This window comes from Triticum dicoccoides, chromosome 1A, assembly GCF_002162155.2.
Source record: "Triticum dicoccoides isolate Atlit2015 ecotype Zavitan chromosome 1A, WEW_v2.0, whole genome shotgun sequence".
Classification (NCBI taxonomy): Eukaryota; Viridiplantae; Streptophyta; class Magnoliopsida; order Poales; family Poaceae; genus Triticum; species Triticum dicoccoides.
The window spans coordinates 401,554,664-401,571,069 of record NC_041380.1 but is presented as its reverse complement, the minus strand read 5'-3'; positions in this window follow the sequence as shown (position 1 = coordinate 401,571,069).

The following is a 16,406-nucleotide window of genomic DNA, read 5'->3' as shown; positions in this document are numbered from 1 at the left end:
TAAAACTCTGGTGCAGCAAAATGGGCATCAGGCTCGATTATGCTTCGGTCTATCACCCACAAACCAACGGTCAAGTGGAGTGCGCGAACAGTCTTATAATGAGCGGCATTAAACCTAGGCTAGTGCGGTCCTTAACGGAGTCTAACACGCACTGGGTAGAGGAGCTTGACTCTGTACTCTGGGGGCTGCGGACCACGCCAAACCATAGTACCGGATATACACCCTTCTTTATGGTGTACGGCGCAGAGGCAGTCTTGCCCTATGACATAATTCATGACTCACCTCGAGTGCGCATGTACGAAGAAAGAGAAGCCGAGCTTGATCGGCAGGACAGTCTGGACACCTTGGAGGAGGAGCGCGACATGGCAAAAGCCCGTTCCGCATTTTATCAGCAACAGGCTCGCAGATACCAAAGCAGACAAGTATGGGCCAAAACTTATAATGTTGGCGAACTAGTTCTACGTCTGCCGGATAGGAAAAAGAACAAGCTCGAGCCCAAATGGGAAGGTCCCTTCATTATTGACCAAGTTCTGACCGGTGGAGCGTACCGACTGCGGGATGCATCGACTAATCGACTCGAGCCGAACCCATGGAACGCGGCCAGGCTCCGAAGATTCTACGCCTAGCGCCGGACCCTGTGTTCGTCCCCTTCCTCTGTCCATCTTTTATACATTATCTGTCTTGTTTTTCTTTCTTTCTTTTATTATTTCTCCAGGCCTTCAAAGGCCAACTTGCGCCTCGTTTGCACATTACAGATGTGCTAGCCGCACTCATCATACCTGGGGGCTTCTTTCACAGAAGCTTGATTATTTATTTGGGCCTCGTGCCCCGCACATGTGTTATGCTTCCACATGTACCTTTTTTTGCCATTATATGCATCGATATGACTTAAGTTTTGGCCAAGCTGTGTTGCCTAGCACTTGTATTTATGCCCTACGTTCCCGTTAATTCGGCTAGGGCATAAGGGGAGCACCTCTGCGATTGTTACTGCCGGGTCAGCCGGATGTGTACCTCTAACTGGGTGAAGCCGAAAGCTAGTGTTCTTAAGGGAATATTCGGTCGGCGAACAAAAGATGATTTTTATTTATTTTCCATATCTTCCCCCAGATGTTTTTTCCTGTGTTTCCCATCGCAGTCCGCACATGCACTTTAGGGCATGCTTACCCAGGGAAAGGAACCCTTAACGGAACTATTCTCCCTGGAAGATGTTTCTTACTACCCATGTAATATAACATAACTAGTTGGGCACTTGTCTGTTCAAGCACCAATGACCCCTACGCCTGGTCTCCATGCATACCCCGGTTCTTATATAACTGAGCGGGTATTCGGATACACTCCGGACTATCGGGTCCCGAGGTTGAAGCGAAAAGGTCCGCCATGACAAATGATCTACAATCCGGCTAGAAGGCATTATACATGTCACTTTAATTACATAGTCATGCTGACTGACTAAATTCCTCCTCTATACCATCCAACAGGCGGTCTAACCTACAATCCTGTTGGGAATACTTTGCGGCTAATTCTACTTGCCCATAAACTAAGCTAACGGGGATCTCTTTTCCGTCGGGTCCCACAGGTCCGACCTCGGCCATGTGATTTGGGTCAGCCTTGGTGTACCATGTCTTCACCATGGCCCAGGCTTCTCGGGCACCTTGTCGGCATGCCGATATCTTCCATAATCAGAAGCGCCACCGTTCTCCCTTGAGCTTCTACGTAAGCTCTGCAACGCCTTCTGGCAGGGAGGCGGATGGCCACAAGGCCTGGGCAACACCTTGCATCACCTGCCGAAGTTGTTCATGCAGATGAGAAAGCTCGGATAGAAGATCACCTGCAGACCCGGGCATTTCCTCCACAGGACGACCCGTCAGCATACCTACAGACATAACGATGTTAGTCGGCTTCTTCGCCGAACTCCTTCAAAAGGATTCGTTCAAGCACTTACTGAAAATGCCGCACCGAAGCCGCTTTTTCTCCTTCTCGGAGTCTGCAAGCTGGGCTCGTACGTCTTTTAGTTCCACGCTCAGCTTGACATTGGCGTCAAGGAGATTGTTTTTCTCCCGCCTAACCTCAGTCAGCACGCGTTTGCCAGCCTCTAGCTGTCGCACGACATGCCGGTCCTTCGAATTTTTTCCGGATTCATCTGCAAAATCTATTGTTAGATCTGCAGCCACGACACACACTATATGGTAAACATCATTCTTTAAAGTAAATGTTACCAGCGGGAGGCTTTTTCGGTTCCTGCAATGCGGCAACAGCGGCCCACAGTTGGGTCTTGCATTCCTCGAGCTCCTGGGATAGCCGAGTATTCTTCTCTGTAAGAACCTGCACAATAAAGATGATCCTTAAATCAGTTCTGCTAACTGTTTCAAGTCTCAGGGGCTACTGATACATATAAATTGCCAGATTTACTCACTCGTACATCCTTTACATACTGATCTGTGGCTCTGGCTAGACCATCTTGAGCAGCACGGAGGTATGCCTCTCCGGAATTAAAGGCATCAAATGCCTCTGGTGAGAAACAAGCGTCACGGAGTACGGCCCGGTGGCGCCTATGATTCATGGCGCTTTCCACTTCTGAGTTAGTAGCGGATAATCTATCCACATCCTCTGTAGGGGGATTATCCGGCACCTGCCCCATATCGGCTTCCGCCTCTATGTCCGGTCCTGGCGCCCGACTGGTGGAGGCGTGATCAGCAACATCGCCAGACATATTCCGGCGAGCGTTTTTTCTATTAAAGAAACATGGGCATCATTAAATTTTGAGAAATATGACAACCATGGAGTGGGGTCTTTATACCTTTGCGCCGGCGTCTCCGTCCTGACCGCTTTCCTTTTTGGCCTACCTGGCCTCGGCGCCTCTTGTTGGCGAGTTGCTGCGGGTTCGGTAGGGCGTCTCTAATGCCTTCCCTGTAAAAAATGCCATGTGTATATGGTGGGTGAAGTGTCTAAAAGGGGATCCTAGTTTTTGGAGTTGGGATTTTTGGTCTTTCTTATGTGCGATGCAGGGAGCAGTCCGGGATAGTCGGCCGTAATGACCACCATGGCAAAATAGCCTTTTCCACAGCTCGAAGTGAGCCTCGCAGCCCAGGAACAACTCGCAGAGAGCAACATAGCCGGTGATATGTAGAATGGAGGCAGGGGTGAAATTGTGTAATTTGAGGCCGTAGAACTCCAAGAGCCCGCGGAGGAACGGATGAAATGGAAATCCGAGTCCCCTTAGTAAATAAGGAACAAGGCAGACCCGTTCCCCCATGGAGGGACAGGGAAGGCCCTCCGCTTGCTCCCCGCCATTGTAGGTGGCAAGCCCGGCTCGAACGGGCACCATATACGCTGGAGGGAGAAATCCCTTGCTCTATAGTTCGACCAATCGACTGTGTGGGACTGAACACCTCTCCCAATCACCGGGCTTAGGGCTACGAGGGCGGGAGGAGGAGCTGCGGAGGTCGGCCATGCTGGAATGGATCTTTCCGAAATACGCTCTGATGGATTCTCGCTGAGGGGAGGACGGTGTGGATCGGATCTAAGAATCCCTATCCCTTTAATAGACAATTTATTTATCTGGCTAGGGGGGCAAATGTAAAAATGCCCTGGCGCCTCGTATTCATTTGACACATGGGAGATAGCCCTTATTGTGCACAGAAGCCAAGAGGTTCAACATTTATGGGGCCGTACACTGCTTACAAACACTTGGAAATTGGAGAAGAACCCGCCTTGCAATGCTGAAGACAATACTGCGCGCCGGACTCATCGTCATTGAAGCCTGGTTCGAGGGCTACTGAAGGAGTCCAGGATTAGGGGGTATCCGGATAGCCGGATTATATCCTTCAGCCAGACTCTTGGACTATGAAGATACAAGATTGAAGACTTCATCCCGTCTCCAGATGGGACTCTACTTGGCATGGAAGGCAAGCTAGGTAATACGGATATGTATATCTCCTCCTTTGTAACCAACCTTGTGTAATCCTACCCCCTCTGGTGTCTATATAAACCGGAGGGTTTAGGTACGTAGGACAACAACAATCATACCACAGGCTAGCTTCTAGGGTTTAGCCTCTCCGATCTCATGGTAGATTAACTCTTGTAATACTCATATCATCAAGAATAAATCAAGCAGGACGTAGGGTTTTACCTCCATCAAGAGGGCCTGAACCTGGGTAAAACATCGTGTCCCCTGCCTCCTGTTACCATCCGCCTAGATGCACAGTTTGGGACCCCCTACCCGAGATCTGCCGGTTTTGACACCGACACTAGGGATGCTTGGAGAAACTGGAAGCACGTGTCGTATAGGAAGTACTTGAGTGAAGGCAAGGACCCAATCCCCGCATAGACCCAAATTACAAAGGCAGACTGGGTAGAATTCAAAAGGGTCAAGGAAACTAAAGAGTTTACTAAGAAGAGTTTCAAGCAATAGGAACTTCAGAAGAAGAACATACACCCCCACTGTATGGGTGTGGTAGGATACTACGGCATGAAACTGATATGGGAATAGGAGGACAAAGAAGCAGTAGCGGCGGGTGGGAATCCGGCCTTTAGTGAAATCAGGGGCGAACGTGCCAGAGACTACTTGCGGGCACATGCAAAGAGGCGTGATGAGGAACTTATTACTTTGAAAACACACGTGATGCCAAACTGTATGAAGTGATGTTAGAGGCTTCCAAGATCCCTAGAAGGTTCTACAGGAACTCAGGGCCATGTGACATTCTGTCCATTACTCTGGACACAAAAGAGCCCCGTGCAAGGAGTATAGGTGTTAATGTCCCACACAAGAGGGCTTTCACACTCAGCAAAGAAGATAAGCTCAACATGAAAAAGCGAGGAGTGAAATGAAGCAGAATGCATTGTATGAAAGGTTGAAGAAGGACATTTATCTGGCTGTTCGAAAGGATGTTGAGGAGTCAATGATGATGCAGAAGACTCTAACACTGACACATAGCCAGCAGATGGGAGGGGAGGCGGGCATGGAGGATGCTGCTTATTGCGCGACAACACTGCACAAGAGTAGCTGTGCATCAGCTGACCACAGCGACACTGAGACTGTAGCTTCTCGTGATGATGCTATATCTGATTTATCTGGAATGAAAGACAGACTGAAGGGCGTGCTTACACATTATGAAGGTACATTAAAATGTGCAACAGCCTGGGTTTGCCCACCCTTCTTGGAAGATGGCCTCTTCTAGGACAATGTGCCATTAAAGCCAGGCTGTGTGAAGTGCTACATGACTGAATTAAAGCCTGGATTCAATGAATTTTCCCTGAAGAATGTCCTAGGAGACTTCAATGAGCAAAGGACCTTGGGAGAAACACTGTTACATCACATCCAGTGGCCACGAAAGGAAATAGAGTTCATCGATGAGTCCTGAAGCCCCGCTAAGAGAAACCATTGACGCTCTCCTTGCCACAGCAGCTCTCGCGGGATGATGCATCAACCTGTGATTAGCCGGCCCGACTTTCTGGCGTATTGGCCATGTCATCCTCTGCCCCAAAGCAGCCAGTGGCAAGGCCTACAACTGCTAATGACGCACCACCGGTTCAGATGCCGGCCGCTGAAGCAACGGGGGGAGACCCAGCTGTAGCACATGCTCAGCAGACCTACCTGGTGGAATAGACTGCTAAGTAGTCTGATGCTTCACCGCCTACTAAGCAGTCTGTAGGTCCAGAACCGACTGCTCATCAGTCCTCGGTCTGCAGGCGCGTGATTAGCATACCAATGCATCAGCACTTCCTGCTCAGCAAACCATCATGTTGGCACGGCCTCCTCAGCACACCGACAAGTTGGCACCACCTGCGCAGAAACCCAACATAGCTTCAACACATGGTCAGCAGCCCGATGCCTCTGCTCCTACAGCCCAGTAGTCGGTCACAGCAGCACCGCTAGCTCAACGGTCTGGCATAGATAAACCGTCTGCTAAGTAGTCCTTCCAAGCTTCACCGTCTGCTCAGCAGTCTACCTTGCAGCCAACCAGACGTTCTGCTAGAAATGCTTCAAGTACAAAGAAGGAAGTGGCCAAAAAGGCTACACCCACGAGGAAGCGCAGCAGGAGAGTGAAGAGGAAAGAGAACGATTGCCTCTTACTTAAAGCACTCATTGCCCTAAACCAAATTAACAACAGCTTGTTCGAATCGGGGAGTAATACTATTTCTGATGCCATGGATGATGAAGAAGTAGAATTGTTGCTTGCTAAAAGTAAAGCAGCCGTACTTCAAGCACGCAAGTACGTCCATGGCCAACCATTTCTTGTTGGTGAATACTTTGATGAGTGCAGCTCCAGTTGCCGCGATTTTAATGAATATTACATGGATCAAATGTAAAAAGGTCATTATGGTTTGCTAGTCCACTACAACAGAGATCATTTCCGACATGATGCTGGTTCCATCAATGTGAGTTTTGAGGACTTACATCTCTTCTTCAACATCAACATGCTCGATGCCACTCTTGTTAGATGCCTGATTTTGTAAGTACTTAACAAACTCTGATCAACTTCTCCATACAAGGCTGTAAATGATAAACAACTAACTCCATTTTATTCCTCTCAGGGGATTGAACGCGCAGAGAAGAAAAAGGGAGAGTGTGTATTTCATAGATCCTACATTAGCAAATGGCACAACATTAGATGGTATGGACCAACGGGACTGGGCCATTAACATGGTCGTTCGTATCTTTGAAAACACGTCCCATGCACAATCATTTCTCTGGCCATATCATGAATGGTAAGTCAAGTAAACAACCACGCATACACTGATTGTCTTTCAAATTTCAACATCATTTGTAAGTTCATGGCTTTCTTAATATGTAGCAATCACGGGATATTGGTATTCATTGTTCCAAACAAGAACACAGTTTACTACATCGATTCTCTTAGAGAGTCAACAAACGCTCAGGATCTGACGCATGTTCAGCAATTCTTGGATAGGTATTAAATTCAATGGTGTTGAAATTAATTTGCATTCATATCTGGCTCAATAATTGATGTTTTCAAAATTCATCATAATTTGCAGTGTGCTCGCATTGTGGAAAACTAAACCAGGGAACATGTTCAAGACGGAACAACCTCTGCAGCACGAGATCGTTTCTCCGGTAACACACCAAAATCTGTTATTTTCAGAAAATTTATCCAACAGTCTGCAAATACCTTTCCTTACGCTAGTCAAATGTTCAAGCTTCTAAATAAACCTCTTTCTATTTTTTCCAAAGAAAAAATAATACATCTAACACCGGTTAGGTTGTTCCTAACAGGACAAATACATGACTAATTTTGTACAAAAAAATTTAGTGTCCTCAGCAAGAAGCATGGACCAACCTTTGTGGATGTTATGTTTGCACACACATGATCTCCATCTGCAAATCTGCTGATAGTTGTGATGATCCTCGCGAATTAGTACCAGTAAGTCTATCTTAATTAATATCTTCTACTCCACTCATATGGCACATTCTGATCTTAAAAATACTACAGCTCATCTTAAAACCGAGGACCCCTGAACTGCTCCCGACTGGTGAATTGCTGATGGTTCGGAGATTTATCAGTGACTTCTTCCTGGATCACTACATCAATCCCACTGGTGATAATGAAGATTTCGTTCTCCTGAAACATTGAGTAAGAGTTAGCCGCTAAACATATAACGCATGGATCCATTGTTTTCCATCTGATGAGGTCTTCGTATTTCCTATACTATGATTAATTATGTAATACATATATCTGTGGACAAATCATTGGAATTTAGCTACCATATGTTCAATTGCAATTGTTGCGAAATTTGATGAATGTTCTTCCTGTGGACACTATTTGTTCAATTGAATATTGTGGCGAATTTGCTTTTTGCGTGCCGATTCAAAATGGGATATTTTTGTTTATTTGTTCAATTGAATATTGTGGCGAATTTTCTTTTTGCGTGCTGATTCAAAATGGGATATTTTTGTTTTAACCTGGCAATTGCTCCGCACACAGTTCAACTAAATGAGTGTGTGCGATCCACATCGTAAAGCATACTTTAATCATAGCGGAATCGTCGGTGATACACAGCAGATCACTACTGCAGGATGCTGCTAACGCGACACTATGATCAGAGACCCTTCGAGAAACTGTGTGCGGTGCCATAATCACAAAGGGTGCTGTATGAAAACCGTCAGAAATGTGTAAAACGTTTGCGATGACAGATGCATAAAACACGGTTTAGGTTTTAGTTGCGTGTGCGATGAAGGGAATACGGTTTAGTTCAATGAACTGTTTGCGATGAGGAGGAACAAAAGAAATGGGCAGCCAGATGGAGGCGTGTGCGATACACAGCATACGGTTCACTCAGATGAACTATTTGTGATTAGGCAACACAAAAGAAATGGTCAGGCAGATCAAAGGTGTGTGCGATATACGGCATGCAGTTCACTCGGATGAACTGTTTGCGTTGAGACATGAGAACAGAAACGGTTCAACTTAACAAGATGTGTGTGATACGCGGCAAACAGGTCTGTAATTAGAAATGTGTCTAAAGACCGATAAGAACATAGACGGTTGTTGCTAATAAGATGTTTGTGTTGTGAAATGGGATTGCATACAGAACAATAACATATATATATACACACACACACATATAATTAAGGACATGCTTGCATAACCAAATTAAACATCCACTTACATAGGTGGCTACTACAACCATGGCATTTGCACACACCAAAGTAAACTGTTACATGCATAATTAGATAGGTGGCTACTACACACATGACATTTCCAAACACACCAATAAAGTAAACTATATATTACATGCATGATTAACAAGCCTAAATGATCATCTGATCATCATCTACTTCTTGTGACGCTTGCTCTTCTTGTGGCTCGATCCGAGCTCGTCGATTTGGGTAACGAGGAACTTCCTCATGTCAATGATCCACCTGTGCATCTCGTAGCATGTGTACACACTCTTGGCCGCGAACCTGAGGTGAGATTCATCCAGTTGCCACATCTAGGCCTTATGCCAGGATACGGGACTTGTTCTCTGGGCATCCTGCTTGATCTTTTCGTAGTAGGGGTCGATGATGGCCGAGGCGAGTTCGACCAGGGAGTCCTGCTTCGTGCTGCCCCAGACCCTGTAGTGGTCATGCATTTTGACAAGGTTCTTGCAGGCCAAGCCCGTAACACTGAGCGCTTTTACATCGTCTTTGGTATCCACCATGGCAAACTTGTAGTTGGTGCTGTTGACAAACCTGTTGAAGCGGTCGCAAGGCTCTATGGCCATGCAGTAGTGGTAGATGAGGACATGATAGTTGAGGGAGTCCTGGATTAGGGGGTCCTTGTCAGGACCCCAACTCAATGCCACATCGATCTAGCATGTAACACCTCATATCACTTTGCGGCCTCACGCACGGTATCCCCACGGGTGTCGCCTTACCTTTGCCCGGGACCGTTTGCGCATTTTGGCACACGTATATGATGGTGTCGCTAGCATCCATATGATAAAGAGCCCGGGCTGACATGGCTAGTCGTAAACCCAAAGTGGCACTAACTTACAGGGACAGGCATTCATGACCCAGCATCGAACGTGTCGGTCATCAGCGAGTGAATCCAGGCTGTAGCACTGGGCTAACAGGACTCCGGTGAACCGGGCTGTAGCGGGCTAGCAGGACTCCGGTATTCATCGCGTGACATTTCCCCGAAGGGACAGACACAGGATCGAAGAAGGACACATGCCGGCCTGCCTAAGTGTTCCAGAGCAGTAGCAAGCTACCAGGGCTCAGTGGAAGCACTAGGAGACATTTCCCGGTAAGAGAGGCTACTAAGAATAAACAACTAGATAGTCAGATCCCACACATAGCAATACACATTACACGTACGCATAACATGCAAGTATGTGCTGTACAACATGGCATCACAGCATAACTCAACAACTCATATAGATAAAGGCTCAGAAGAGCCGTCATAGCAATTATTGCAAACAGGGGTCACGAGACCCATCATACAGAGCATACAAGCAACAAGCGGAAGCATTACATGTCTGGGTACAGACATCTACAAATGAAAAAGGCTGAAGAGCCTGACTATCTACAACATCCGATCAAGATCGTAGCTGAGGTACTAGCTACTAGTCGAAGTCCACGAGAACACTAGTAAGACCGAAGTCTCCGCTGCAAAAACATAAATAAAGCAACATGAGTACAAAGGTACTCAGCAAGACTTACATCAGATCCTATCATACATGCACTTGTATCAAGAGGGTAACGTGGGGTTTAGTTGCAGCAAGCCAGCTTTGACTCTATGGCTATCCTGTTCTACGACTACCAGAAACTCTTGAGGTGAAACAACGTACACGAGTCCACTAATCACCACACAATACACTACTATGGATTCATCCCCGTCTACCTACGAGAAGGCCATCCATAGCACTCACACTTCTCTTGAGCATTTTATAGTATCCACTTCAAGTTGTCTATGTACCATGTAAGCATCCAAGAAGTCCATAACCGCGGACCCGGCTATTCGAATAGATCATGTTAACCCTGCAGGGGTGTACTTCTTCACACACGCTCTCGCCACTTACCGCCATGTACATGTCATGTATCTCGGCAACCTTCAAGCGGAAGCCTGGCGAGGGTGTCGGCCACGACCTGACTAACCACACAAGACTCTAATCCAGGTTTATCGCCTATTCGGGTTCCATCCGCAAGGAGATCCGGCCGGGGTTTCACTCACGGCCCCAAACGATGTGTGCAGGGTTCCCAAGCCCACCTCGCCGGATGGATCTACACTTGGTACACCGTGCCACTTGTGCCTAGTCTGTCCCAAGCCCACCTGGCCGGGTGCCACTTGGTAGACTACTAACACTACCTACAAACACCAGAAACTAGTTGCGACTCCTGGACAGAGATCAGGTTGGTTAATAAGTCGAGAGGGCTTGGAGCGCCCGGAGCCCAATGTGTGGTAGTATCGAGTCATTGGACAACATACATAGAACTCAGTGCTTAAGGGCGGTTCCAGTGAGATAACCCACCATGTACTCCTACATGGCCTCTCACCGCTACCTTTACCAAAACGTGTTCACACACTTAACTCTCAGCACCAGAACATATCGTAACACTCCAATTCATTCCCAATGAATCAGACCTGACACAACTCTAAGCAATAGCAGGCATAGCATGGTAGGAACACATCAGTGGCTTCAATCAACTCCTACACATGCTAGTGGGTTTCAACTATTTACTGTGGCAATGATAGGTCATGCAGAGGAATGGGTTCAACTACCGCAGCACAAAGTAACAGATGAATCGCTGTTGTCCTAATGCAATAACTGAGAGCAGGAGCGAGAGAGTAGGATTGTATCAGAATGAACAAGGGGGTTTGCTTGCCTGGTAAATCAACAGAGGAGGCACTGCTTCACCGACAGGTACTCTGGAACGTCTCCGGAGCAGGTCCTATCGAGAAGGAACGGTGCCGGCAATCAATACACAAACATATGCAACAATATGATGCATGAACATGGCATAAATATGTGATGTTGTTTGAGCGAGTGCAACTAGTATTCATTTGGTTTGAAGTCCATTTGAACCAAAGGTTCAAATGCATTACTAAATTAAGTCTCTTATATATGCCATAATGTGTTTTCTCATATTAAGCATGTATAAGTTGGTCTGTCATGCATGAAACTAGTACAGATGGATAGATTACATTTTTCTGATAATTTTTCATATATAAATTATTTTAATCTGAGCTACGGTTGAATTGTTATGAATTTTTGAAGTTTAAAACAATTTCTGGAATTTTCTGATTAAATTTAAACCCAGAAATCATATTATTGCGCCAGCATGACGTCATCACTACATCAGCGGGTCAACGCGGCTGTCCAGGGTCAAACCTGACGTGTGGGGTCCACACGTCAGTGACACTGGGGTTAACCCCGAGTCAAACCTGGGCTGATTAGCTTTGACTAAGCCCTGGGGCCCACTCGTCAGCGTCAGTAGGTGGGGATTAGTGCCTAATTAACGGAGCCACGTCAGCCCGCCGGAGTTCTGGCCGGCGGCGACCAACAATGCGGCGGCGACTCGCCGGACTTGCGCTACAAGCGGCGTTTGGTCGCGCGAAGACCACCGGGGCGTAGCCCGTCGTCGTCCGCATCCAGGGGAGCTGGTGGGGGGCTGCGGGGGCGCCGGAGCTCACCGGAGCAAAGCTCACGGCGGCGGCCGGAGCTCGGCAACTTGCGGCCGCGGCGTTGTGGTGCACGGCAGTGGAAGCGGAGGGCTCCTACGGCCTCCTGGCGTCACCAGGAACACGGTGACGCACGCGGGAGTGGCTGGCTTGGGCTGATGCCACCGTGGCGCCATGGCCGGCGGCGAGGGTCTTACGGGCGCGGTGGTTGAGCTAGCTAGACGGGGCAAACGAGCACGGGGAGGAGGGGGTTCGGTGCGGGGGCTCACAGCGAGACCAACGAGCGCGAGGGCGAGGTCGGGGATGCCCGGTAGCTCCCGAATCGCCGGCGAGGATCCACGGCGGCCGGAGGAGAATTTGGCGACGGCGACGGCTCCACGGGGTGCTCCGTCTTGCGTGGCTCGACGAGGAGGTGGAGGGGGTTGTGGCGGAGCTCGGGAGCGTGTCGGGGAGGTGAGGGGAGGCCGGTGGCGATGGCTATGGCGAATGGCGGCGGCGGTGGTTCTCGGGTGAGAGAGAGAGAGCAGGGGGAGAGGAGGAGGGCGAGGGAGAGGGAGTGAGAGCGGTGCGGGGCAGCGCGTGGCGACGTTCCGGACGTCCAGGCGTCGAGGGGGAGGACAGGCAGGCAGGTGCCGTGGCGGCACGGCGATGCGCACGCGCCGGCCACACGCCCCTGGCCTCCTGGCGGGAGGTGGAGGACGACTGGTGCTAGCCAGTCGGCTGGGCCGGCCAGCTGGGCCGCACAGTGCCAGGCCTCAGGTGAGCACAGGTAGGCGTTTTTCTAATTTTGTTTTCTTTTCTACTTTTCTGGCATTTGTTTGGTTTAATAAAAATACTAAACCATTTTATTTGCTTATGCCAATTTTTGTAGGGGCTAATGGTATTATTCCAGAGCTCCTTTATAATTGGCATAATTTTTGGAGATATATTAATATATATAACTAATATATTTCCAATGCAAATATTTATCGAATTAATCCAAATGGCCAAAATAAATATCCATGAGCTCCTAAAAATATTGTTTTGATTTTTATCTCTGTCCAATATTTTCAGAGAGCAACATGAGCATTTTCTTGGACCCTTTTGGAGAAATTTTTATTTGGGTCATTTTCAAAAATGATTCTGAGGGTTCCACCAATCCTCATTTCAAATTTAAATGAGATTTAAACATGATGCACAAATGACTAGCTAGTCTAGGTCATACCAGACTAGGGATGTGACAACTCGCCCCCACTTGAAAGAATCTCGTCCCGAGATTCAGGGGTCGACGGAAAGAAAGTGGGGTACTCCAGTCGAAGACGATCTTCTCGCTCCCAAGTAGCTTCTCTCTCGGAATGATGAGACCACTGAACTTTGAGAAACTTGATGTTCTGACGTCGAGTGACACGCTCTGCTTGATCAAGAATGCGAACCGGGTACTCTCGGTATGTGAGGTTATCTTGGAGATCAAGCGTTTCGTGGTCCACTCCACGGATAGGATCCGAGAAGCAACGCCTGAGTTGAGAGACGTGGAAGACATCATGAACTCGAGAAAGATGTGGGGGTAGTTCCAACTGGTAGGCAACCTCTCCTCGTTTGGCGAGAATGCGAAAGGGACCAATGTAACGAGGAGCCAACTTGCCCTTGATACCGAAACGATGGGTACCCTTCAAAGGAGTAACCCGAAGGTAAGCTTGGTCGCCAATTTCATAAGTCATATCCTTATGATGACGATTGTACTGGCTTTTCTGACGAGACTGGGCTGTTTTCAAATTCTCACGAATGATGCGAACTTGCTCTTCTGCCTCCTAGATCATGTCTGGTCCAAAGAATTGTCTTTCACCGGTTTCTGACCAGTTCAAAGGTGTTCGACATCTTCGTCCATAGAGAACCTCAAAAGGAGCTTTCTTGAGGCTGGATTGGTAGCTATTGTTATAAGCAAACTCGGCAAAAGGAAGACATTTCTCCCAATCCATACCGAATGAGATAAAGCAAGCTCTGAGCATGTCTTCGAGAATTTGATTGACCCGTTCCACCTGACCACTTGATTGAGGGTGGAAAGCGGTACTGAAAGAAAGATGGGTTCCCATGGCAGTTTGGAAACTCTCCCAGAAATGAGAAGTGAAAAGACTGCCACGGTCTGAATTGATCTCTAGTGGAACACCATGGAGTGACACTATTCGAGAAATATATAAGTCAGCAAGCTGACCAGCAGTGATACTTTCCCGAACAGGAAGGAAGTGAGCCACTTTGGAAAGACGATATAAGACTACGAAGATAGCGTTATTCCCTTTCTTGGTCCTGGGAAAGCCGGTAATGAAGTCCATACCAACTTTATCCCATTTCCACTCAGGAATAGCTAAAGGCTGAAGGGTGCCAGCAGGCCTTTGATGCTCTGCCTTAACGCGACGACAAACGTCACAGTTAGCAATAAACTGAGCGATTTCTCTCTTCATCCTAGTCCACCAGAACCTCTGGCGTAGGTCCTGATACATCTTAGTACTACCGGGATGAATCGTGAGAGGAGATTCATGCGCCTCCTTAAGAATCAGTTGTCGAAGATGTTGATTCTTGGGAACCACCAAGCGATTCTCAAAGAAAACAACACCACGATCATCCATAGTGAAACATCCACCAACTCCCTTCTTAATGTTTCTCTTGATCCGGGAAATTCCTGTGTCTTGCTTTTGAGCTGCGATAATCTGATCCTTAAGATCAGGTTTCGCCACCAGGGTAGAAAGGAACCCGTGAGGAGCAATGTGAAGATTAAGCTTACAGAATTCCTCATGGAGAAGTGGTTGGCCTTGCTGCAACATGAGATTGTTGCAATAGGATTTACGGCTTAGAGCATCAGCCATGACATTGGCTTTGCCTGGGGTGTAGGTAATCCCTAAATCATAATCTGTGATCAACTCCAACCAACGTCTTTGCCTAAGGTTTAGGTCTGGTTGGGTGAAGATATACTTGAGACTCTGGTGATCGGTGTAGATCTCGCAACGTTTACCAAGGAGGTAATGTCGCCAGGTCTTGAGCGCATAGACTACGGCTGCAAGCTCTAGATCATGTGTAGGGTAATTCTCCTCATGTGGATGCAACTGTCGAGATGCATAGGCAATCACATGGCGATCCTGCATAAGAATGCAACCTAGTCCCTGTTGTGAGGCGTCGCAGTAGATAATAAAGTCTTTAGTGAAATCCGGTGGCACAAGTATGGGAGCAGAAGTCAGGCGCCTTTTCAGTTCCTGAAAACTGTGTTCACACTGTGGGGACCACTCAAACTTTTTATCTTTCTTGAGAAGTTCCGTGAGGGGTTTGGCTACTTTGGAGAAGTTTTCAACAAAGCGGCGACAATAACTGGCTAGACCAAGGAAACTCCTAACTTGTTTAACGGTCTCAGGTGGAGTCCAATCGAGAACAGCCTGAACTCTCTCGGGATTGACAGCAATGCCCTTACCAGAGATTACGTGGCCTAGGTAGGTCACTTCTGGCAACCAAAATTCACACTTGGAGAACTTGGCATAAAGGCGGTGCTCTCTGAGCTTTTCTAACACAAGTCTAAGATGTTCGGCATGCTCTTCCTCGTTCTTCGAGTAGATAAGAATATCATCGAGGTAAACCACGACGAACTTATCTAAGTACTCCATGAAGATTGAGTTCATCAAGCGGGAGAATGTGGCTGGGGCGTTGGTTAGACCAAAGGACATGACGGTGTACTCGTACTGACCATAACGAGTGACAAAAGCTGTCTTGGGAATGTCCCCGTTTCTGATTTTGATTTGGTGGTATCCTAACCTTAAATCCATCTTGGAGAAGACTGAGGATCCAGCGAGCTGATCATACAGGTCGTTGATCCTGGGGAGCGGATACTTGTTCTTTATCGTAACCAAATTAACGGGGCGATAATCTACAACCATCCGATCCGTACCATCCTTCTTCTTGACGAAGAGGACGGGGCAAGCCCAAGGAGAAGAACTAGGACGGATGAAACCCTTTTGCAAGGACTCATCAAGTTGTTTCTTAAGCTCGGCTAGTTCTAAGGGTGCCATCTTGTAGGGTCTCCTAGAGATTGGAGCAGTTCCTGGGATAAGATCTATGACGAACTCTACATCTCTGTCAGGCGGAACACCTGGCAGTTCCTCTGGGAAGACATCCGGAAAGTCACGGACTACCGGGATATCTTCAAGGTCTGGAAGAGGGCTGGCATTAAGGGAATAGAGCTGACGCTTTGCAACTCTAGTGGAGACAATGGCTATCTTGCCAGATGGGTGTGTGAGCTGAACAGACCTGGTGAAACAATCAATC